This window comes from Thunnus albacares, chromosome 19 (genome assembly GCF_914725855.1).
Source record: "Thunnus albacares chromosome 19, fThuAlb1.1, whole genome shotgun sequence".
Lineage (NCBI taxonomy): Eukaryota > Metazoa > Chordata > Actinopteri > Scombriformes > Scombridae > Thunnus > Thunnus albacares.
Window position 1 is genome coordinate 21,572,538 of NC_058124.1, and position 24,339 is coordinate 21,596,876.

General features: G+C 39.1%; 1 long non-coding RNA gene across 1 annotated transcript in view; it reads right to left on the reverse strand.

Annotated features, from left to right (window-relative positions):
- Positions 1-415: 415 nt before the first annotated feature.
- LOC122969265 overlaps positions 416-24,339 on the reverse strand; it is a 40,339-nt gene continuing 16,415 nt past the window's right edge. The window contains exons 2-4 of the long non-coding RNA XR_006398958.1: positions 20,342-20,463; positions 10,848-13,877; positions 416-1,648 (exon numbers count right to left, since the gene is read on the reverse strand). This is a non-coding gene — a long non-coding RNA (uncharacterized LOC122969265). The remainder of the gene's footprint in view (positions 1,649-10,847; positions 13,878-20,341; positions 20,464-24,339) is intronic.

Here is a 24,339-nt window from a genome sequence, read left to right on the forward strand (position 1 = left end):
TCTCCCTTTTAGTTTCAGTTTTTTCTCAAAGGCAGACACAGACAAGTGATTTACAGAACAGATTTGTCAAGGTAGTACACAAAAAAGACCATTTAATTTGTCATGACTGACAGCAAATTCAACAGTACAATCTAAACAGTAAACTTCATTCAATTTAATTAGTATCAAGAGCATCTATTAACAAAACGTTGAGATAAAAAAAATTATCTTAACTTTAATGCAATGACTTTTGTCAGTTTAAGTTTTTTGGAGCTTTTCCATTGAATTCAATTATAATTTTATTTATATAGCGCCAAATCATAACAAAGTCATCTCAGGGCACTCTTTAATTTACAGAAACCCAACAATTCCCCCATGAGTAAGCACTTGGCGACAACTACAAAGGAAAAACTCCCCTTTAACGGGAAGAAAGCCGCACTGTTTCAACTTCTTTGTTTAAAACACTCTCAAGCTTTAACCAGCACAGAGCCCCACCAGCCTTTGTAGTCACCTCTCACTGTGACCTTGTATGGAAATATCCACGACTTACTGGTAACACTTCACCACATATTGTAAACCAGTTGTGGCGGATGTGCCATTACTTCAAGCACTACAGAATAATCAGTTGTACATCAATAAGTGACAGTGATTACAGAAAGAAGACCCGACACTTAGCAGACATTTAGCGATGGAGAACATGTCAGAGCATTTGGCCCACGATATCGTACAGGACACTGGTAATTCAATTACTCCGCTGCTGCTGTTACATAAGCAGGAACATGAGTGACAGAGGAGACGGGGGTGAGATGCTCTCCAGCGTTCACTTAGGACAAATTAAACCCAAATTGGCAAAGATTTAATCAAGTCATTCTGCAACACGTGCTCCCTGTGTGTGTGTGTGTGTGTGTGTGTGTGTGTGTGTGTGTGTGTGTGCATCTGGAGTGTGTCATCCTGGCACCAGCTGGGCCACAAACAGCACACAGTGGAGCAAGGCATCAAGCATGACTTATAAAACAAACTGGTGCCATTTTGGACATGGGCCAAGATTACATAGTGTACACAAATAATAAAAAATGTCATCTTAAACTTGTAGTGTGACTGATCTTTGTGAAGCAAGCATTGTAAATCAGTGTGAAGATACTTTTACCTGAACTAATTTCTCTTGAAACAGTACATAATCGTGCTATAGGCATAGATGTTTTGCATCTTTCTCTCCTTTTTTCTGTGACATAAAGCAAAGACGACCCCGCAGCCACAATGCAGCTTAAGAGAGTCAGTCAAGGCAAGCTGCTCGCTGAGGTTGGATTGGTTTAGAGGTTGTGTAACGGGGACATGAGGTGGTATCTGACACAGAATGACATAGCTGCAGTTGCCTTAGGATGATGTTCCCTCTTTCATAACACTTTACATTCTTAATCCTCCATCAGATTAAGCCCTCCGCAACTAAATCTAAATTCTACCTCCCGTACACCTGGCCCATCTCGCTCCAGTTTAACCCCTCCACCCTGTATCTAGGTTAGATCATGACACTGCTGGCTAAAATACTGTGGCAAAGAAGTAATAAAACTGGTGATCTTTCTTCTTCTCTTTCTGTCTCTGTGCATTTTCATCCTGCAGAACGAAGCACTTTGCTCTCTGAATAAGCATTTTCTTGCACGTCGCTCTCATTCTGAAAGAAAACGTAAGCAGAAATAGCTTCAGCTCGAACTTAATTTAACTGAGCAATATATGTAAACAGAGTCACAAGCTGAGCTGCAATAAGATCAGACAGTGATCAGTGACTTGCAGTAGTTACATATATAACCATAGTTCTCATGCTGCTGACTCAATATGTTAAGAAACACATTGTGCTTCAGTCATTGCAGACTATTTTCTGCATTAAAACAATATCATCTTTCTGGATATTGCACTGAGAGATCAGATATGTCGGACATTGTCTCTGAACATTTCACTCCTACATTCTGTATCAACATTTTTGCGTCTTGCAAAATACGTCTATTAACAACATTTTCTCATTATGTTGACCGAAAATGTAATTCAGCCAGGATTATGTTTCCAATAAAACGTATTTGCGGTTGCAGTTTAGCTGCATTTGAAGATAACTTCTAGGAGACAAGGTTGGCTGACAACATTGTGATATGTTTGTACCTAAATAAATCTGTGCATAAGAGCACATTTCTGTCGAAAATTGAAAAAAAGTAGGCTATTAATTTGTTTCAGTGTGAAAAAGCAGATTAATTAGATTTTCATATTAGGTCTCTGAAACTCTTAAGAAAGATAAAACCAGCCTCAAGGTTTGGTGCTGAACAAATCTCATCTGACCTGTGAGAGGAAATATGTTCAGAGCCATGTTTGCAGTTGTCTTTTTCCATTAGCATGTTTTAACACAAATCACCTTAATTCAACAATATTATATCTAGTACCGAACACATCAATACACTCAGAGAGGTAAAAAGACAATAAATTATGTCCTAATATTATTTGATTATTTGAGAAATATATCCAATAAAGCCAATTTGGTTGGCAGTAGATGGAGGAATTTACTGAAGGTTCAATATGAATTTGGTTTTCTAGTTTGTTACTATGGTAACCGAGGTTGCTATAGATTAAGTTCAGTGTTTTGAGGTTAAGACATCTAATAAAAAATATACTGAGAAACAATAAAGTTCCAGTACTCTTTATGAGCAACTGCACACAGCTTTAATGTTCAAGATGGAATGAATTAGTGTCATAAAGATTTAGAAAAAGAAGAAGAAGAAAACCAGCAAAAAAAAGAAAGAAAAGTAAGTAAAGTTATTTTAGACGAGTTTACTTCCTTCCACGTTATTGCTTAATGGAGGGGTTTCAGTGGAAATCAGCTAAATCATGTACGTCTCGGTCCCTCATGCATGCCACACAAGTCATCGACTTTGGAGGCGAGATCAAAATGCTGAGCTCTTATCCATCAGCTGTCCGGCGGACGTGAATCACATCTTGCACCTCTCAGGGTACAGTCAGACCGAGGCTGAGAGGCGCTGCTGACACCTCCCACAAGCAGCCGGATGTATCAGCTCTTCATCACAAATGCACTTTACTGCTTGTTGCTGTGGTTTCTGCAGTTTTGGCTTCACAACCAGAATGAATCAGGGGATGAACTCCGTCTAATTAGAGTTTCATTTCTGCAGAAACATCAAAGGCTGCAACTTATATTAACTTACAACAAATACTCAGCAGTATGATTAGTTAACATGTCACAATTTGTTACCACTCACAGGTTATTTAGATTTTGCCTTCCAACCAAAACAGCTCTGATCTGTCGAGGCACAGACTCCACAAGACCTCTGACTGTGTCCTCTGGTATCTGGCACCAAGACGTTGGCAGCAAATCCTTTGAGTCCTGTAAGTTTTAGGCCAAGGCAACACCTTGAACTCTTTGCCATGTTCCTAAAACCATTCCTGAACAATTTTTGCAGTGTGGCAGGGCACATTATCCTGCAGAAAGACGCCACATCCGGCCGTTCACATGATGTAAAAGAGAACGTGATTCATCAGAACAGGCCTCATACAGCCTCATACACAGCCAGCTGTCTATCAAAGCCAGCATTAACTTTTCTAGTAATTTGTGCTACAGTAGCTCTTCTGTGGGATCGGAGCAGACGGGCTAGCCTTTTCTCCCCACATGCATCAATGAGTCTTGGGTGCCCATGACCCTGTCACCGGTTTACTGGTTGTCCTTCATTGGATCACTTTTGGTAGGTACTGACCATTGTATACCAGGAACACCCCACAAGACCTGACATTTTGGAGATGCTCTGAGCCAGTCGTCTAATCTAATCAATGTTATTTACTTCACCTGTCAGTGGTTTTAATGTTGTGGCTGATAGGTGTATATAACTATAACTGTATAACTTTAAAATGTATATTAAAGGTCAATGAACTCCTACAAAACCTAGAAAATCTAGAAGAAAACAAACAGAAGACCCTGCTTTGGTGAGCTCAGCAGATGCTACCACCCAGACAGAAAATACAAATATCAGGTTTAAGCAGAGACAGGTCATTTCTTTTTTTATTTTTATTTTCCATCTGGCATTACATGATGTCTGTAAAAAAATGAGTTCAGAAAATGAAAAAAAAGAACATTCAAAATCCAGCATCATGCAGCAGAGTTTTAGGCTTTAATCTCCTGTTAAAAACCTCAATTAAAAGATTTCCTGTGGGATTAAGACGGGAAAAACGATGCGGGGAGAAGACTGAGGCCAGGATTTTACAGATCACAAATCATCACAGTATTTAAGATTTCACTCTTTTAACAACATGCCGAATAAAGAGTCACTCGCTTTATTTACTGATGCTGTTTACCATTTAGCATATTTCTCTATTTTTTGTTTGACCTTCACATCACACAGAGGAATAAACCCACACTGCCTTATCTTCCAGTCTCACGGTGGACCAATTATATGCTGTCAATATGTGCATCGGCCCACACCAGTGCTTTGAGCTAATATACAATTAGAAAGGCAGCAGGAACTCAGTTCAACTGACCTTCAGTACCATGAGCTTTATAAAACTGTTTGATAACATGATGCACTTTAAGATAAATATGATAATAAAACAATCAATTTGTTTATCTAATGCTAATAATTTTTAATTTAATTTAATTTTTAATTAATAATTTATTATATGAAGTTGATTATCTTTTGAGTACTTGATTAATAATTTAGTCTATAAAATGATAGAAAATTGTGAAAAATGCCCATGAAAAGTTCCCGTAGCCCAAGATAACGTCCTGGAGATTTTCTTGAAGTATAAAATCACAAGATCTTTGTTGGCGTTCAGGACATTTATGATCTTACTGTTTTCCAGAGTGTAGGAAAGCACAGACGGTCAATTACTCTTATATTCTTGTGTTAAGGATTTAAATAATTAATGAAGGTACAAAAGCTGTGTGAGCTGTGCATCAATTACACAACCTTAAGAGACTACAGATGTAACGCACAAACCTGCTGCGGTATGATGACAACATTTATTTAATGAACTGAAAATAAAGGACTTTATATACTCCACAAGCAGCTGCTAATAACAGCATTGGTACTATTTAATATCAATTTAAAACAATGCAGACTGAGCCTTAAAGGGATTAAGATGGGCATTTAAATCTGCACCTGAATGTACTACAACATATAAAGAAATGAAAGAGGCAAAACTAATCATGACTGAAGTCAACATGAAGGTTTTTTGGGGGATTTTGGGAAGGCCTCAGTGTAAGATTCACTTTGTGATTTGCATTTGGCTAAAGTGCATAAGCCAGCGGCTGTTAAAAAAATCTAATTTGCTAAAAAATACCTAGAAAATATTAAATATGATGGTTCCAGGTTCACGTCAAAGCTGTTGTGGGATCAAATCTGTGATGTGCAAGAACGTCTCCTTTCCTCTCATCAGCTGTATGACTTTGCACTGTCAAGCTGCAGCAGCATTAACCCAGATACAGACCAGCGGAGTCTGATAGACAAAAAGCTTGCCTCTTATGCAACCGCATCATCTGAGTGGGGCAACATCACCCGCGGTCTGATCCTCACTGTGCACGCAGAGTCCGATAAGAATGCAAAGAATGAAAGACAAGAACATCACGGATATGTACAGAAAAGAAAAATCACTGGAGGTCATGTAGAAGTAAAAGCCACTGCATTCATTGACTGCAGCTCCTCGAGCTAACCGACGGCAGCGTTTGAGGTCGAGTGCACACGCAGGCAGCCGTGCAGCAACATGACTGAAAGAAGCTAAAGAGCTTTCATCGTTCACGAGGATTTGTGTTTCTCTGCATTGGCCTCGTGCTTTATATAAGAGAAAGACTGGCAATCAAGCCGAATGACGTCAGTGGTGTTTGGCAGATGCAGAGTGACTTAAACAGAAGACAGTGAGGAAAATTAAAGAACAAAAAGTAATCAAGAGATTTAGACAAAGTCAGTCAGGTTAAGATGATTCAACAGCATCATCATGTATCATATATAACATTGGTCATATAACCACTTCTTATATATTTGCATTATTTTGTCTCTAATTCTTTTATTTTTCCTTCTTTTTAGAGTGAAGGCAACTTAATGGTTAAATTATACTTTTACATAATTCATTGAGCTTCCTCTCTCACAACACCCAGCTGTTCGTAGCATCAGCAAATTAAAAAGCTGGGTTGTTGTTGCTGTTTTTTTTGCACATATGGTAGTTTTTGAACAAAATAGATCAACTGGGTTGTGTAAGCTCTTCCATTACTGTAGCAGAAACTTCACTGAGCTCAGCAGCAGCGATGTTTCTTCCACTGAGACAGCGGATTCTCAGATTAGCACAGAGTTAATAGTAAACGCAGCAACAAAAAGAAGTTATTTATTAATACACAGCCTGGAAACATAACTCAGATGAATTATGGGAAATCTGTGTTAGCACTATTAACTTTGTCCATATGCAGACTTTTCATGACCAGCCAGAACTTGTCCATGCTGCCTCTTTCCTCCCACAGCTGTTTTTTTTTTTTTTGGACACCTGCTCCATATTACAGCATTAATAATCTCTAGTTTACATATCTCTGGGTCACATATCTACCACAGCTGGCTGATCCAGATCTGCTTGGCAGAGAGCCCCCCCCCCTCCCTTGGGTTGCACAACTCGGGCACTGGTAAAGCCAATAGTGAGGTCAGACAGAAGGGCATAGACGGTCTACTGTTACTCTCATAGGATGGCCAAGAAGGGGTCAGTAATTAGGTTTAAATACTAGGCCATAACCTAGAATGTGGCTGGACCGACTGTGTGTGGTCATTGTGTGAAATTGTGGCCAATTTGTTACAGGAACAGTAAGTGGTAGTGTCTATAATGTGAATTCCTGGATATTAAGTGTTCGTCTGCAAACTTTCTGTAGTTGTCCCAGTAATATTTGTTGTTAAAGTACTGAAGTAGCATCACATGATGTGGTTGAGGTATGTTTGAGTTAAGAAAAAAAGGTTATAAATGCAGTTGCAAGAAGAATATTTTCCACTCATATGTTGGGATGTTTGATTTGAAATAGAAGTTACTTTAATTTTAATCATAACTGTTCTAATTATCTGTTAACTCCTCCTGCTCTTTCATCTATTTCACTCTGAGGATGTCTCTTGTTTTTCACTCTGTATTGAGCGTTTTGTCAGTGGTTGTTATTTTGGCTTTAACTATGTGCTCGCTTTCATGCCCCTATGTGCCTTTTTGTGCCTCTGCCCCGGTCGATGATCATGGAGGCTGCAGTGGAAATTGTGACTGAAAGTTTAGACAGCATTTTGGTTGCAAATTCAGGAGGCTTATCTCCGCCTGGTTACTGCAGCTACAGTCAAATCAAGCACACCTGCAGAGCAGCCGCCCCACGCTAAACCGATAACCGCTACATGAGTAACATGTTTTACCTGCAAGACTCGCGTTTTAATGCTGTCGTTCATCGTTTGTGATGTGAAAACATCAGAGAAATAAAAAGTTTGAGTCTTGGTATTAGTTCATCTCTCCTGCTGGCGATCACACTGGACGGAAGAGGAGGAGACGTATGACGCTGGTGGTACGCGTCTGTTTAAACAGGAGTTTAGCCGACTTCTCTGCATTTAACACCGGAGTTAAGAGCGTCAGAGCTCGGAGCAGGAAACAGTCGCTCTGCGTCGCCGCTGTCCTTTGCTTCCATCATCTCGCAGTGATTCAGTTTGAAAGAGCAACAGCCAATGAGGAAACTCCAACACTCGGCCGGCCAACCAATGGTCAAACTTCATCACTCAGTCACAGACAACAAGAGTTATAGGACTGGTCTGTGGCAACAAAAAGAAGAGACTGACAAACTAAAACAAAACCAAAAAAGAGAAAATAGTAAAAGAAAAGAAAAATCTCAGGTCTAACATGTTCTTTTTTTATTTCTTTATTATTATTTTTCTTTAAATGTTCTTCTTTCTCACTTTATCATTACATACACACACACACACACACACACATATACCCACTCGCATGAATAGTACAATCTATAATCTATTACAATCTATTATATTGGATTCAGATACCTCTGATTGAATACGTAAGCCTGTCTGTATTTGTTGTTGTTGCCTAACTGTAGTGTGACACTATGTTATGCATCTTGTAAGTTTATAATTAAATGTAAATTGAGATTTACATGAGCTTACATGAGTCATTGTAGATTTATGAAGAGTCGTGTAAAAGATTTGATCTAATCTTTAAGAGTGAAAACTTCAGCTTATGTTGGGGGTCAAATATTTTTGCTGGAAGGCCAGATTTAGCCCACGGGACACTATTTGGCCACCACTGGTCTAGTGGTTGGAGACAGTCATTCTTATATATACTATTATAGTCCTCATTCAAATCTGTGAGGCTGTTTTTAGTGTCTCAAAAGACTGATTATGTTCGCAGTTCTTCTTCTGGTTTCAGTTTTGTGTTGATGGACTTGCATAAAGATTAAAAATATGACTCATGATGAAAAGAAGAAGAAGATCTGTGACTGAAAATATGTGAACTTGTGACAAACGACAGTGCACTTTTATGGATATAGATTTTCTGTGCGGTTAATAAACAGTCATGTAACGTCTTAATGGTGAGAGTTGCTATCCGTACGACACAGCAGCTTCATGTTCCTCAAGTATAGTTTAGCTGAACCTGCTCACTGAAAAATATTTTAATTCCTTAACATAAAAGATCAGAAGTTAAATATTAGACGTACAGTAGGCGAATGTAATGTGAATACTTTGTGTAAGAGGATTTAAAATCTGAAGCAACTTAAATCCCTGCTACAAAAGGTGGGTCATACTGGGTTGAATGCTAATCAGCAGCCTTTGTAAGCCTCAGAAGAGGTCTGGCTGTCAACACTTTGATATGCAGGTTTTCAAAGCAACATGAGACAACTAACAGAGCAACAAAGAGCCCAAAACCATCTGTGTCCAAACTGCAGGTGCACAGGTGAAAAGACATTGACCTGCCTACATGATAGCAGTGTTTTTATATGATCTAGTTATATATAATGCTTGCACCTTTTGGGTTTAACACAAACAAGATTTGTCCATATTTTTGGTATAAGAGTTTTTGCCTTTAAATGTTTGAAATTCAGTTTAAGGAAGCACTGGATACAACTCAATTCAGGATATCTGCCAATACCACACCAATCCCAATTAACTGTGCAGAGCTTATTGAGTTAATTTTTATTTAAGTTAGACATTGTTAGTGCTAAAAACTGAGTTTGTGGCCTGTCATAACTCAATAAATGTTAACTGATAGAGGAAACACTGAATAATGTAACGACATTGAGGAAGAAACTGTATTTAATGTAAATCTGTCACATCTGGCTGATACCTGATCCTCAATATTGGCATCTCTAATGTCGTCCTTTAATTCTAGCAGCACAAAGAGCAAATTTTTATATTTGTATAACACCAAATAACATTTTTAAACAATATTGCCTTTCCAGGTTTCATTAAAGTTATATTGGCAATGTCTCATGAAGAGTTTGACATTTTTACTCATGGTGACTCATATGAATATTAACTTTTATAATAGCAAATATTTACATGGCGAGTTCAAAGTCCTCATCCAGTCAAAAATTTGTTTTTCTCATTGTTACTCCAGTTCGATGTTTGAGCTTCACTGTGTAGAATGATGTATGTGCAGAGTTTGACACTAGGAGGCTGTTTTCACATTAATCTGCTGAGTGAGGAAAGTTTCTTTGTGCTAACCTTAAATCTGAGCTTAAAACATGTAAGAACGAGCACGATTTGCGACATCGCACCTAGTTTGGAGCCAATCATGTCGGGCATCTTAAAACTTGTCAGGAGGGTAGCTTTAAGAGTTATGTAAGAGTTATGGCCTTTTTAAGCCTGATATTATGCTGTTTAAATATAGCAGCCCAATTACGCAAGTATGCATAATTTTTGAAACACTGCACCAGAATCCATTACGCCTTCGAATTTCATTAAAATCAGACAACAAGTTTGGTAATGCTGCCATTTTTACTGTATGTTATGAGAACTGATGTAGTAGTAGTAGTATGTTTTATGTATTTATTATGTTTTATGTGTCTTATGTTCAAGTCTGTATGCATTTTACGCTTCTCCTTACTGTGAACCAATCTGAAAGTAATGTTTGAGATATTATCACTGGACTAGACTGGACTGGGTTCAGTGTCTCGCTAAAGAACACTTCGACATGTCGACAGGAGGAGCCGGGGATTGAACCACCAACTGTGCAATTAAACAAGCTGCTCCGACTTTTAGCATTTGGCACAGATGGACAGATAATCAACACTTAATTTCTTGTGTGCAAGACTAAAAAATGTAAAGTGAGGCGATATTCGCGGCCTCTCCTGCTCAACCAGTCTGAACCTGAGCAGGCTGCAGGTTTTTGATGTTTATATTCTACTGAATCTTCTCTTTAATTTTGCACACGTTGTTCCTGCTAAGAGTTCAAAGTGAGTCACACTCTATTTACCTGGGAAATTGTTTTGCATACTGCGGCTGGTTCACCTGGTTTGTTTGTTGACACTACATCAAACAGCTCCAGCCGCAGGTTATTCTAACACCTCTGACTTTCTCACGAACTTCATTTCCTTGAAAGGCCATGAATGCACGTAACTCTGAAAATTTCCTGAAAAGCTCAGATTTAACTCTTTGGGCATTAAGCATCCCTTAAAGCCTTTTCAAACCATCACAGTGCACTGCTCCTCACTACTCAGCACACTGAACTCACTACATTTGCCTACCGTCCGAACCTATCAATGGAATACGCCATAGCACACATCTTCCACATCACATCACACTATCTCACCTGTACGACAAAGGGAACTATGTGAGATTACTGTTCATTAACTACAGTTCAGAGTTTAACACCATAATTACCTCCAAGCTCGTCACAAACTTCAAGGACCTGGGATTAAAACCTCCGGATGGACAGACCCCAGGTGGTGAGGGTAGGCAGATGCACCTCTTCTACCTTCATCTTTAACACCGGCGCACCCCAGGGCTGCGTTTTGAGTCCCCTGCTGTTCTCCCTGTACACACATGATCATCAAGTTTGCTGATGACAGGTGGGCCTGATCACAGGTAACAATGAAAAGGGCCTACCTGAAGGAAGTAGAGGACCTGACCCCCCCCCCTTAATAATATCAACGGGTCCTCGGTGGTGAGGGTGGACAGCTTTAAGTACTTTGGTGTCCACATCACCGAGGGCCTGATCTGGGCGCTACATACTGACTCAGTGGTGAGAAAGGCAAAGCATAGACTGTTTCACCTCAGACGCTTGAGGAAATTCTGGGCATCCCCTCAAATACTGGAGGGATGGAGGGAGGAATTTCTACTCCTGCACAATTGAGAGTGTCCTGACAGGGAACATCACTGTCTGGTACGGAAACAGCACTGAACATGACCGTAAGGCCCTGCAAAGAGTGGTTCATTCAGCTGAACATACAGTGGGCGGTACTCTTCCCTGCCTAAAGGATATTTACACCAGGTGTGGCACGATTAAGGCTAGGAGAATCATTGCGGATCCTCGCTACCCAGATAACAGCCTTTTCTCCCTGCTGCCATCAGGAAGAAGGTTCCCGGATACACCAGACCAGCACTGAGAGGCTCAGGAAGAGCTTCTACCCTCAGTGATCCTAAAAAGAGGTCACTGCCTTTCATGTGACAAATAAACTTGATTGAAATTCAAGGTCTTTGTGACGTCTACAGGATGACTTTACCCTGCAAGGCATTGACATCCTGTCATGGGATTTAAATGACGGTAAATGACAAACAAAAGGCCGATTCTGCAGCCTTGCACGTTGTGTCGGCAGGAAGAATGTGCATCTCCTCCGTCATCTCAGTAGTAATGTGATTGCACATGCTTTCTTTGTGGCACCACATGAGACAGACTGTGTGGTTTCACGTGTATTCAGAAGACAAACTAAGAGAGTGTTTGTGTTTACAAAGGGAAGGTCAGAGATACTGATACCGTCAGTGTCAGATCCAGGCCACCGAGTAGTTTTCCCCTCGTGAATAATGAAGGAGCTGGTCTACCTTGAGGGATTGTTGTCACACTGCGTCAGTTTTCATTCATTGTTTTTGATTAAAAAGACACTGGCCCTATTTCTGTAGCATGCACTTTAAAGAACATGATGGAGGTGACTAATTCATAAACCCAGATTTTTTAATTGTTATTGCTCTTGAACATTCTTTCATAAGCAAATGATCCACTTATTTATGTAAGCCTTTCAAAATGTCAAGTATTCCCACATCTTTGATCAGTTCATGCAGACTCTCCTGCTTTTATCAGACTGCAGTTAACAAGGCATTATTTTAAAAAGTCAAAGCTACTCTGATGGCAGAAAGAAATTATTTGTCAGTTGAGTTGAGACATTTTGGGGAATACACTGTTTCACTTTATTAGATTGCTAAAACTCGATAAGACTCATGTCTGTATGTTCGATATAAAGCTACAGACAGCAGCCAAATAGCTTAACTTGGCATTCAGACAGGAAACAGCTAGTCTGACTCTATCTGAAGATAACAAAATCTGAATACCAGTACCTGTAAAGCTTATTATTTAACACGTTATATCCGGTTGTTTTTAAAAACCAAAGTGTAAACACGTCAAGTTGTGGTTTTTTCTGTAATTTTGCAACTTCCTGGCAACCTCACAGTCATGCTAAGATTCATATTTAGTGTACAAGCATGAAAGTGTTATCAGTCCTCTTATCTAACTCTCAATAACAGAGCAAATATGCATATTTCCCAATATGTCAAAAATATCCTTTGAGGGGATTTTTAGTGATGGACTAATTCATAAGTTAAAAAAAAACATTATCTGAAAGTGAACAAATGTACCAAAAGAAATTACAAAAATTTCAAACTGGCCAGGGTTTTGCTGCCGTGTGACTGACTCCTCTTCAAACAGTGAGAGCATACAACTGCAGTCAAAACAAACTGCTTTTTTCATTCAGTCAGTGTTACAGTGTTACATCTCCAAGGTGCATATACAATAACATGTAATCTAATGTTTGTCTAATTAGTTGCTGAAGTGACATCTGAACGAATCTTTCAGATGAGCAGCTGGAGCGTCTTTTTGGCCCTGATGGTAATTTAAAAGTCTTTTCATAATACTACTATTGTTTTTATGCTTGTGTATAAAAATGTAAAAATAATCAATATAGATATTTGTTCATACCACTGAGCCCTTGAGCTGTGGGGTCGCGACCTTTCAATGGATACAAAGTCAAATCTAAAGGCTCAAAGATCAAAGATTTAAGAAAACCATAAAACATTTTTCTGTTAGACAAACTTGTGTTTATTTTTCAGACTCTTCTCAAATTTTTTGCTTATTTACTGTGAAAAACTGAACGCTTTCACCTCGTCAGGCCTCTAAAAATCCTTGAAAGGAAACAGTACAAGAACACAAAATGATTCTTTGTTTGAACTGCTCACAACTAACATCCACACCGAGGCTATAACCTGTGATGACGGGTCACAAGTCGACGCTGCTTCATTTCAAGAGGTCCCGAGCTAAAGTATAGGAACAGGATTAATATTGTGGAAGGGAACTAAAATGATCCAATACCGAATTTATTCACAGACAACTCAAGAAAATCATTTTAGATCAAAGAATCAGCCTTCACCAGCTCTGGTAGAGAGATATCATCCAGCTAAAATCTGCTCCAACATAACCAAGTTCTCTCTAACAGCTAATTCCTGTTTTCTCTGCTTCTCTCTGCAGGAACTGTATAGATTTAATGTGTGTTTGGGACACGGTGCTTAACTCGTATGCAGGGTCATGCAGCCAAAAGCAGGCAGTCCTCCCACAGCGGCTGCACCTGTAGGTCAGAGCCCGTCTCCCCCGCTGGGTTCTTTCTTTGGAGCCTCTCCTCTTTGGATATTACATAACGAACTCCTCCACTGGACGAGAGAGAGAGAGAGAGAGAGAGAGAGAGAGAGAGGGAGGAGAGCAGTCAAAACACATGAGCTTCAAACCGCCTATTTACCACGGGTGATGAGTTTATAAAAACAGTGTTAAACCTAAACCTCAGCTTACATTCTCATGCAGGTTTGTGGAGAGATTAAAAGCAGCTAACTTGAATTTTCTGATGGATCACTTTGAACAGATCGTTTTTCATTTTATACAAATCTAGAAGTATGAATTACAAATTACGTCGTCCTTCCTTAATCTTAATTTAAGCCTCTTCTGCTCTAATAAATCAGTCAATAATGGGCCGCACAAAAATATAAATTCTTTCAATTAGTAGATAAGTTTGATAGACAATTAATCAGCAACTATTTTGATAATCAGTTAATTACTTTTTTAAGGCACTTTATGGACCAAAATAACTGATTAATTGAGAATATAAACGACGGATTAGCTGCAGTACTTTATGAGTTCTGAGAGTCTTTAAAATGGTCGAGCACTGAAAGTTAGCATTGAGCGCTTTGTAAGAACTTTACATACTCTGATCAGATATTTAACTCACAACTTTTTACACCATTTTATTTTGCTGCAGTTTTTGTACGGCTGCTTGTGTTGAGACAACATTAAACAACATTTAACTGTGTTTGAGACGTTTGGCTTGTTTTGTTAAATGTAGGACAGCCATTAACTGTTTTTTACTCTCCTTATTCATTAATTTTCTGTGAATCAAGTGATGGATTAATCAATTTATCATTTAAATGAACAACAGAGGGGTTTAGAGAAGAAAGGTGTTTATATAGGTAATATAATAACACCAGTATTGGAAAATTTAAAACGATACTCAGCCATAATTTTTCTGCTTAATAAAGATCAAAAGTGAAGGAGAAACAGATGAAATATTCCAGAGGAAGGTCCCCAAGTGAAAATAAGAGAAAGATTCCTCTTTATTACTTCCTCTAACTCTGCACACATTTATGAATGCATGACTGCATGCACACACACACATACACACACACATACACACACATGCAAACACATGCACACACATGCACACACATGCACACACATGCACACACATGCACACACATGCATACCTTCTTATGCACACATACAATAAACTGTCATCAAGGAATTTGCAGATAATGACATTTTTATTGGAGAGATTATAAATCAAAGAGGATGCAGTGAAATTAATGCTCTGTGTGTGTCATTACCGTCATTACCATCAGACATCAGTGTGTCTCACACACACACACACACACACACACACACACACACACACACACACACACACAGGTTATGTAAATGTTCTCGTCATGTTCGTTGGGATATGCGCAGTGATTCGTCATCACCACTTCCTGCTGCAGGCTTGCACCTGCTCCCCGTTTCTCATCTGCAGAGCCCTTCACCACAAACCCTGTCATGTCAGACGGGCTCAGAGCTCAGGCTGACGTAATCGTCTTCCTCTAACCCTCGCCAACTCACTAACACCCAGCCGCTGTGATGTCATGTAATCTATCCCCTGCCAAGAGGACACGTAACTGTACATCTGGATTAAAACTCTCTGTGTGGCGATGCAGCGCTTCACCTCAAACTGTGAAGCAAAGTTTTTGACAGCTTTGTCTCTACTTCCTGTTAGCTGAGTGGTGCATCAATCAAAAGGCTGAAGAACTAGAGCACTTATTCAACACTGTTGTGTACAAACATAAAAGCCTGCAGCATCAACCAGACAACATTACAAAATAAGGAAATGATGCTACTTTAAAAGTGAACCCCTCCAATATTCTTAATAAATCAATGAATTGTTGAATCTAAAGCTTTTTTGTCTAACGGACAGTTAAAAGCTCAAAGAAAGCAAATTTACAAAGATTTTAAAACAGAGAAAAGCAGCGAATCCTTTTTAATAATGATAAATTATTATTAGTTTGTAATAAGTAAATGATTGCACATTTTCATGGTTTCTTTGGATGAGCAACAAGACGCCGTAAAAAAACACCTCTTAGCTTTTCTCAAAATGCTGCTGAATTAAAACTGAAGGCTTTAAAACACTTATCTCACACAGGCAGCAGGAGCTGCTGTTTAGCATGAGGCTCAATCTCATAAACTTCACATTTTTGGTGCTTTTTGAAAAAAACACTAACTGTCTCTGCTGTGTTCGGCGGCGCTCAGGACCGCAGCTAACAGCATGTGAGAGGACAAAGCGGCCTCGCCTCCAGACAATGTATGAAGAGTGTGTGAAGAGGACGGAGGCGGATCAGAGACCTGAGCGGTGATGATGAAAAACAACTTCTCACATCTGCGGCGCCTGTGAAGAATTACCAAGAGAATAAAAACCACTTAGAGTCACAGCTGTACAGGGGGGAGATGTGTCATCTGTGTTTAATAACTAGGCTTATTTTGACAGCCGAGTGTCAGAGTTCACACCCATTTATAGGCCTACACATTTACACACACAAACTCTCACTACTACATTCACTTTCCAATGATATCACTGATATAATCTTTGATTGAAGCTGTTTATATATTTTTGTTTGCTGCTGGTATTTAACATTTTTTAGATATGATCATTTTTGAAGGGCCAGAAATTCCACATTTTCTGCATTCAGGGCTACAACTCAATGCTATTTTCATAATCAATCAATCTCTTGATTAGTTTCCAATAACTAGATTAATCATTTCGTCTCTAAAATGTCAGAGAATTGTGAAAAGTGACGTCTCTCCAAACTGCTTTTGTTCGATTAACAGTGAAATACTCAAACATCTTCACTTTACAATAATATAAAACAGAAAAGCAGCAAATCCTGAGAAGCTGGAGCCAATAAACGTTTAGCATTTCTTAAACAAATAATCAAGTATAAATTTAATTGTCTGTTAATTCCTTGCAATAGTTTAATCAACTAACCATTTCAGCAGGATCATTTCACTCTTCGCAAGACTGGAAAGCAAGATTGAATCATCATCCAAAAATAGTGAAATTAACTGGTGCTCGACACATCTGGGACACGAAAGATGAAGCCTTTCAGATGAAATATCGATAAAGTTAACCGAGCGAATCCAGTTGCCTTCGGCTTCATACTTATCTGGATATCTGGGATTCAGAAGTATCTTTACATTAAGAACTGATTAACGGAAACTTTTCACTGTATATTCATATATTTTAGCCCCGTAATGACTGTCTGTAACCACTACTTACTCATTTCCTTCTTAGAGATGTTACTATTTTCAGAGCTGCAACAGTTAGTTGATTAATTGATTAGTCAACGGACAGAAAATTAACTATTTTAAGCAACTATTCTGATAATTGACTAATCATTTTAGTCATTTATGAAGCGAAGAGGACGCCCATTCTGCTGATTGCACCTTCTCAAATGTGAAGATTCAAAGCTTTTCTTTGTCATACATGACATCAAACTGAATTTCTTTCGATTTTTAACTGACAAATCGTCTCAAAGAAACACTAACAGGCATTTTTCATGATTTTCTGACACTTAATAGACTAAACGATTAATTAATAATGAAAATAATCATAAGTTGCAGCACTAACTATGTTTCTGTAATGTGTTAACGCAACAGATTCTTTACTTTTGTAGCCACCATTGTTTTACTCTCATCATCCCATATAACACAGAGGAAATTAATCCACAACATTCTGTGAAAAGCCTCTACTCACTGATTAGTGGCTTTAAGTATGTACAGTATTTGACAGATAAATTACTGAATTCGCTCTAAACTCTCCCTCCAAATAACTCATATACACACCATTCCCGGTATCACACCACATCCCTCTAATCCTCCCTAATAGCGCAGCAGTTAGGTAAGACTATGCGAGGTGTTGTGTAACTTTCCCCAACACAAAGCCATTCTGACAGACATTTAAACTGATCCTGCTCACTGGTCTGCAGCGCTGCACACATGCACAAGCTTATACACACAGTTATAAATGCATGACTGCATGCACACATACACACACACACACACACACACACACGTACTGTACATACCCTCTTATGCCCTTACACAATAAGCTTTCATCAAGGAATTTGCAGATAATGACATTTTTAGCAAAGAGATTATAAATCAGGGAGGATACGGTGACATTAATGATCTGCCCTTTTAGTGTGATGTAATGAGTGTCATTATCGTTTTTTTCTGACCTGCAATAGAGAAAAAAAAAAGAGGCAGGGGACTTCTGAGAATTATATGCAAGTGAGCGGGGATGAGTGGGCTATTTTTGTACGTTACATATTTCCCATCCTGCTCTGTCCTTGGGGGTAGACTGGCCAGATGCCCTACAATAGTCTAAGCTAAGTGCGGTGTCCTCGTTACTGATAGAAATGAAGCTGTCTCGTTTTTAATAGTGCAGCTGGCTTTCACTTTCCTTCTTCTCCTCCTTCAGTACAACCAATGTCACAACTTTGTAGAGTCCGTCAGCTTCTTCTTTGCAATAAACTTGACCTCACCTGATTAGACTTGGCCTGGTTTTAGCTTTAGTAACGGCTACATTCACATGATGCATTTCAACAGAGGATCAATTACGAGATATTTGCCGGTGTTGTTATTAAGTCGAGTCTTTCTGCCGTGAAGATAAAACGCTTAATGCAGAGTTGTAAAGTGATCACGGGATTTGAGATTGCACTTATCTTATCTGGCTCCTCTCGAGTGGCTGTGAGTGTCTGTGTGTGTGTGTGTCGGTAGCTGAGAATGACATGACGAGAAAACATGTCTCGTGTCTGCTGGGACTGTAAATATACTCTGTGAAATTAACAGCATGCATATCTTACGTGCATACAAAGTGTATAAGTATAGATCACTTAGAGCCATAAAATAGAGTCTTACATACATACTGCTCATTATTTTTAGTTTGTTCTAAGGAAATGTTGTTTTCTTTTAGGTGCATAAACTGCAGCCTGTTCGATATTATTCCGCTACTGTTCCCGTCACATTGTGTTAAAGAGATTTTCTCTTGGCTTATTGTAAACATGGGTGGTCAACATCTTCTTGTTTTTAGATGCAAGGGGACATAAAACCAGTGTAAATCAGTTTGACCTGATTTGCTTCTTCTTCTTCTTTTTTTTTTAAACAAAATTAGGGTATTTTTGGTTGCAAGAGGAAGTTTATAGTCATGCCAGTGTAACAAAGTTTGTTCCAGATATTCATCACAGATCTGGAACAAACTCTCAGAGAACTTGAGGTCTGTTCCAACTCTCAGTTCTTTTAATTCAGGACTTTTCTGTTTGCTACTGCCTTTTATTAAATTCAATTTGGGACTATTTACATTAGCTAATTAGCACGAAACACAACATACTGCTGAGACTGATGAGGATGAATAATGAATAATGGGTCATTATTTTTGCAGGTATTTAGTTAAAAAAACCAAAGTTGGACAAACTGAAGCTTTGACTGGATGAGTGCACCAAATGAAAAGTTACAAGGATTTATCCTCTGGGAACCCTAAATGTCTGCAAGTATAGTCATGGCAAACCATCCAGTAGTGTTTGAGCTATTTCACTAAAACCTAGAAATGTCCTCTCACATTGAGAGACTAGATGGAAAGTCAGGGGATCACCAAAGTCCATAGGCTTAATCTTCTGGGAACCATGAATGTCTGTAAAAAAATTTCATGGCAAGTCATCCAGTAGCTGCTGAAACATATCTTGTAAGTCTGACTGGCAGACATTGTCATCTGCAGAGCCACATGGCTAGCATGATTAAAAATAGCCAAAATGTAAAACAATGACCTTTACTGATACCTGAACCTGTTCATTTTTGCATTAAAGTCACTCTCACAACAGCAGTTTTTATCTCATGTGACATTCGGAGCAAACCCAGCCTGCATATGTCCGATTTGTCCGAAATTAAGACAAATATTTACCACCTCACAGATTCCCCACAACAAACTTATTAAAAAATTATTAGCTCTCAAGAATTAAAAAGTTAAACTGCATGTTCAGTTTTAAGTGAATATATTATTAAATTTAGCCACAGACAACAATGGAAATTTAAAAAGTAGCTTCATCCGTAAAGATTCGCCAAGAGGTTCTTAGACGTTCTGCATCTCCTGACTGTCAGTGCCAAGTGTGACTCAACATTTAACATTTAGGATCACACGGTTCTTAAGACGACTAAAGTAGCCTGGCCTGTTTCTATTAATACAGCAGTGGGTGTTAAGCTCTTTCATGTCTAGAGAGCGTCCCTTTAAACCCACCCTCACCTATCGGGTGACCCTTGGACAAGACACTGAACTCAGGTTTCTCTTTGACATCCCTGAAATTGTACAAATTCTGTTTTCTACAGCTATTCATATGACATTACAGAAACACAGATCTCATGTTATGTTGTGTGGGAGATTTTTTCTCCCACACAACCTGCTGCTAATCAGGTTAAAGATAGCAACAAGTGAGCCGGGGCCGTTCGCTGAGTGACCTACTGTACAGACAGAGTGATCTCAATCCCTCACCTCCTCTGGCCTGCCTCCTCGTTCCTGCTCACGGCTTATTTGTCCTTCTCATCCAGTCGGTTGACTTTGCGGTCATGAATAATGCTGAAGCAGGGAAGTGGGAAACAAACACAGGTGCAGATCTGTGGGAAACAGAAGGGATGAAGACATACAAGGGATTTCTAGTCAATTTCCTTTTAGAGTGGGAGTTTAGTTTATGGAAACACATTTTGGGATTGGCTTGAATTGCAAATGCACACGCCTGTTCCCATGACTTCTTGACACTTAAGTACAATTTAAAATAAACCAAAGAGCAATATTTTATTGTGATCCCCATTAGAGCCACAACTAGTGATTACTTTTAAGTGCCTAACCCTTTAACTTATTTAGTATTTTTGAGTATCCATGTAATTTTGTCTAAAAAATGTGAGTAAATTGTGAAAATATTCCAATTAAAATTTCCCAGAGGCCAAGTTAATGTCTTCAAATTGCTTGTTTTGTCCGACCAACAGTCCATACCCCAAATATATTCAATCTACAATCAAACAAAACTGAAATAAGCAGCAAATCTTCACATGTGGAAGCAGCAAATGCTTTTTATTTATGTTTGATAACTAACCAAAAACCAAATAGTTCAACATACACAGAAAGGTGCTTGTTTGCTTTCTTGATGAGAGTTAAGTGAGAAGATGGATATGTTCTTCTGTTGGTACAGTCGATGTCAATTAACGTGTTAATTTATGAGCTTTAAAAAGGAGCTGGTAGGCAGATTACCTTTAGACAGAGCCAGGCTAGCTGTTTCCCACTGTTCCCAGTCTTTATGCTAAGCTAAGCTAACTGTCTCTTGGCACCAGCTTCATATTTACCAAATATGAAAATGATCTGCTCATCTAATTCCCAGCAAGAAACCAAATGATTATCCAAGTATTCCTTTAATCAGCGAATCAATAGATAGTTTCCTCACTTTCTGGGTGATACTAATGTACCTTTCTCACGTTAACTTTAGCAGATTTTGCTTTAATTTTACATACAACTGAACAAAATACATCACAGTCAACTGATGTGATGTTTAGATGAGACTTAGAACAAGACAAATGCTATTGTGTTGTTTGTTTCTGACAGGAAAAGTCATGTAAACAAACAAGACAACAACCGATTGTCAACTAGAATCCACAACAATGAAGCCAAAGACGGTCAGTGACAAACAATCACATGTGTGATCCGACCGAGATCGGCCTGTTTCTGTTTCACTCCACCTCACATGAACTCTGTCTTACATTTCCCAGCTCGCACTCTGCCTTCATTTAAATGACATGCAAAGCTGTCCGGTCAGAGTGTTGTGTCACATATTATTCCTGTGTTTCAGCCTCATCATGAAACATTCAGGCTGTACTTCTATCTAAAAAAAACAACAAAAAACCCCTGCAGTCATTTCTCAAGTCACATGATATCAGTCCATATTTATTTTCACTTTCCCTGTGAACTATGTCATGCAGTGTTGTTAAGGTGATGAGCAGGCTGAAAAAATATATTTGTTGGCGAACTCGCCTCATTTCAACTCAGTGCTGCACATAAAATGACTCAATGAAAGCTTTAAAGAGGAAGCCTGTCTCAATTTTACTGTTCATTTGAATGAGACGTCAACTTTTCTTCACCTCTTGTGGTTTTGATTTTTTTAAATGATACGTGTTTGTCAGCGGTGGGAGCAGTTTCTGTTTGCTCTGAAGTGAGAGTTCGTCAGCAGGGGTGGGAGTCTGTGCGTCACGGGCTTCTGATTCTTTATCAATAAAGGCAGAATGAGTGAGCTGTAAAATGTTTCAAGTTGTAAATATGCATATCGCCTCAGACAGAATCTTCAGCGATTACGCAGAGACCCTTCTTTCAAGTCTTTCAATCATGACATTTCCAACCTCCTGACTTCACTGAGGCTAGAAATGACGAAATAAAACTGAATTTCCGTGATACGTTGGAAGCTTATCAATGCTGCTTATATTCATATTTGCAAAATGTCATGTGTCACATTTTGTTAAGTCTTTTTGGGGCCAAATCCAAATCAATTCACGCGTCTTTTAGCATTGAATATGCTCTTGCTCCAGTGGAGGCTGAATGCACTTTGAGTCATTTTGGCCAAAAGAGCCCAATGAAAAAAATATAATGTCCTCATGAAAAAACTGTCAAAGTCTTTCTGACCATTAAAATAAAATTTTTAACAGCCTGATTTCACTCCAAGGCTCTAGTGTGAGCAGATATCAACCTTTAAAAGGATAACCACAGATCTCTATCTTTTTCTCAAAGGGCTTTGTAGAAACAGGTGATGAATTTAGATATAAAATATAATTGAACGAGTGGAGAAACAACACAAACGGCAGCTGGGGTCACTGAATAGTTTGATGAGAACACCTGTTAGACAGTGATATCCACAGTCATCATTGTTGCATCAAATGAGGTAATATCCTTTGGGGGAATGGTGTTTATCCCTCCAGTAGAGTTCAGAGATTTGGAGAATCTGTGCCAAAGAGCACTGAACATACAAAGGCTGTTGATTTTCCCTTTAATTTCTCATCCATCTGTGGTTTGTAAGCTTCTGTGCTGCTGCAGATTTGCTTTGAAACAGGACTTTAGTTAATCTTACCAGGACTAATTTGTTAAGAGTATTCTGCAAATTTAGCATTGCACTCATATAACACTGTCGGACTCACAAAGGGCTGCTTTTTTTTTTTTTTTTTTTAAAAAAGGATAAAAACCGAGGCAGCAAAACCAGAAATATCTTTTTTAAAGCTGCAATGATTAGTTGAGTCATAGATTAGTCGATCAACAGAAAATCAGCACCTCTTTTGAGGATTTAATAATCATTTTAGTCAGTATTTTGGACTGTTGATCAGACATCTGAAGGCATCACCATGAGCTCGAAGAAATTATAACATTGTTCACTATTTCTGATATTTTGTAGACAAAACGACTGATCACGGAAACAACGGACAGATTCATCAATTATGAGAATAATCGTTAGCTGCAGGCCTAGTCTGTTTCGTTGTAGTCATTCTTCTTCTTTGTCAAAACCTGGCACCTACATTACCCACAATGCAACTTGATCTCCAACAGTTTGGTTGGAGATTCGGGTGGGTTATGCTAGTAGCAGCTAATGTAGCCACGAGCTGCTCGACTTAGACAGAGATGAGTAGCGGTCTACAGAGGTCAAATCTTTCTAACTCCACATCAACAGATTTTTTTCATTTTCAAACTTGTGGTCTTCATCTCCAGCCGATGCTGACTCAAATGACATCACTCGAGGCAATTTATCTGGAGTAGTACAGTACTTGCAGTAGTACAGAGCTCCCCTAGACCTGTAAACAGACTTTGATGAGTAAATTTCTTGGAGTAACAGGGGAACTCCAGATCGAACCACCTATCCACCCTGTACGTAAAGTACATATGGTTACAATTTAGTCATAGTTAAACACAACACCTTTCTGAGTGAAAAAAACAGGTTACTCATCAATGAGTTGTTGTCGCTCCTGCACGTCAACCCCCACACAAACCTCACTCTTCGTCACATAACAGTCATTGTATCTGATGGCCTACAGCTGGAGGCAGTCAGCTAACAAAGCAATCAGGGCTGTCAGTGTGACAAACCGGATCATTTTGCCCCCAAAACTCCTCAGAGACAGTAAATGTGAAGGAGCTAGAGGAGAGGCTGATGAGCCGTGAACACATCACTGGAGCAGCAGTGGGCAATTAAAGGCACATTTTAAAACCTCACTGTCTGTTCCTGGTATATTCCTCAGGTGGTTCCCGTGTCATGGAGACCGGTTTCCCTCCGGCGGGACTCCCACGCTCACGGGAGCTGTAACCAGACACCTGCTTTTGTTTTGTTCGAGGCTCTCCAGGTAGATAAAAGAACAGATGAGGGTGGAGGTGGAAAAGGGGAGGGAGGGGGGCAAGGGGAGGGCGAGGGGGGGTTACAGAGGAGGAGAGGCAGGTGCGTCACAGATCTTTGGTTTCAGCTATTTGGTCTCAGT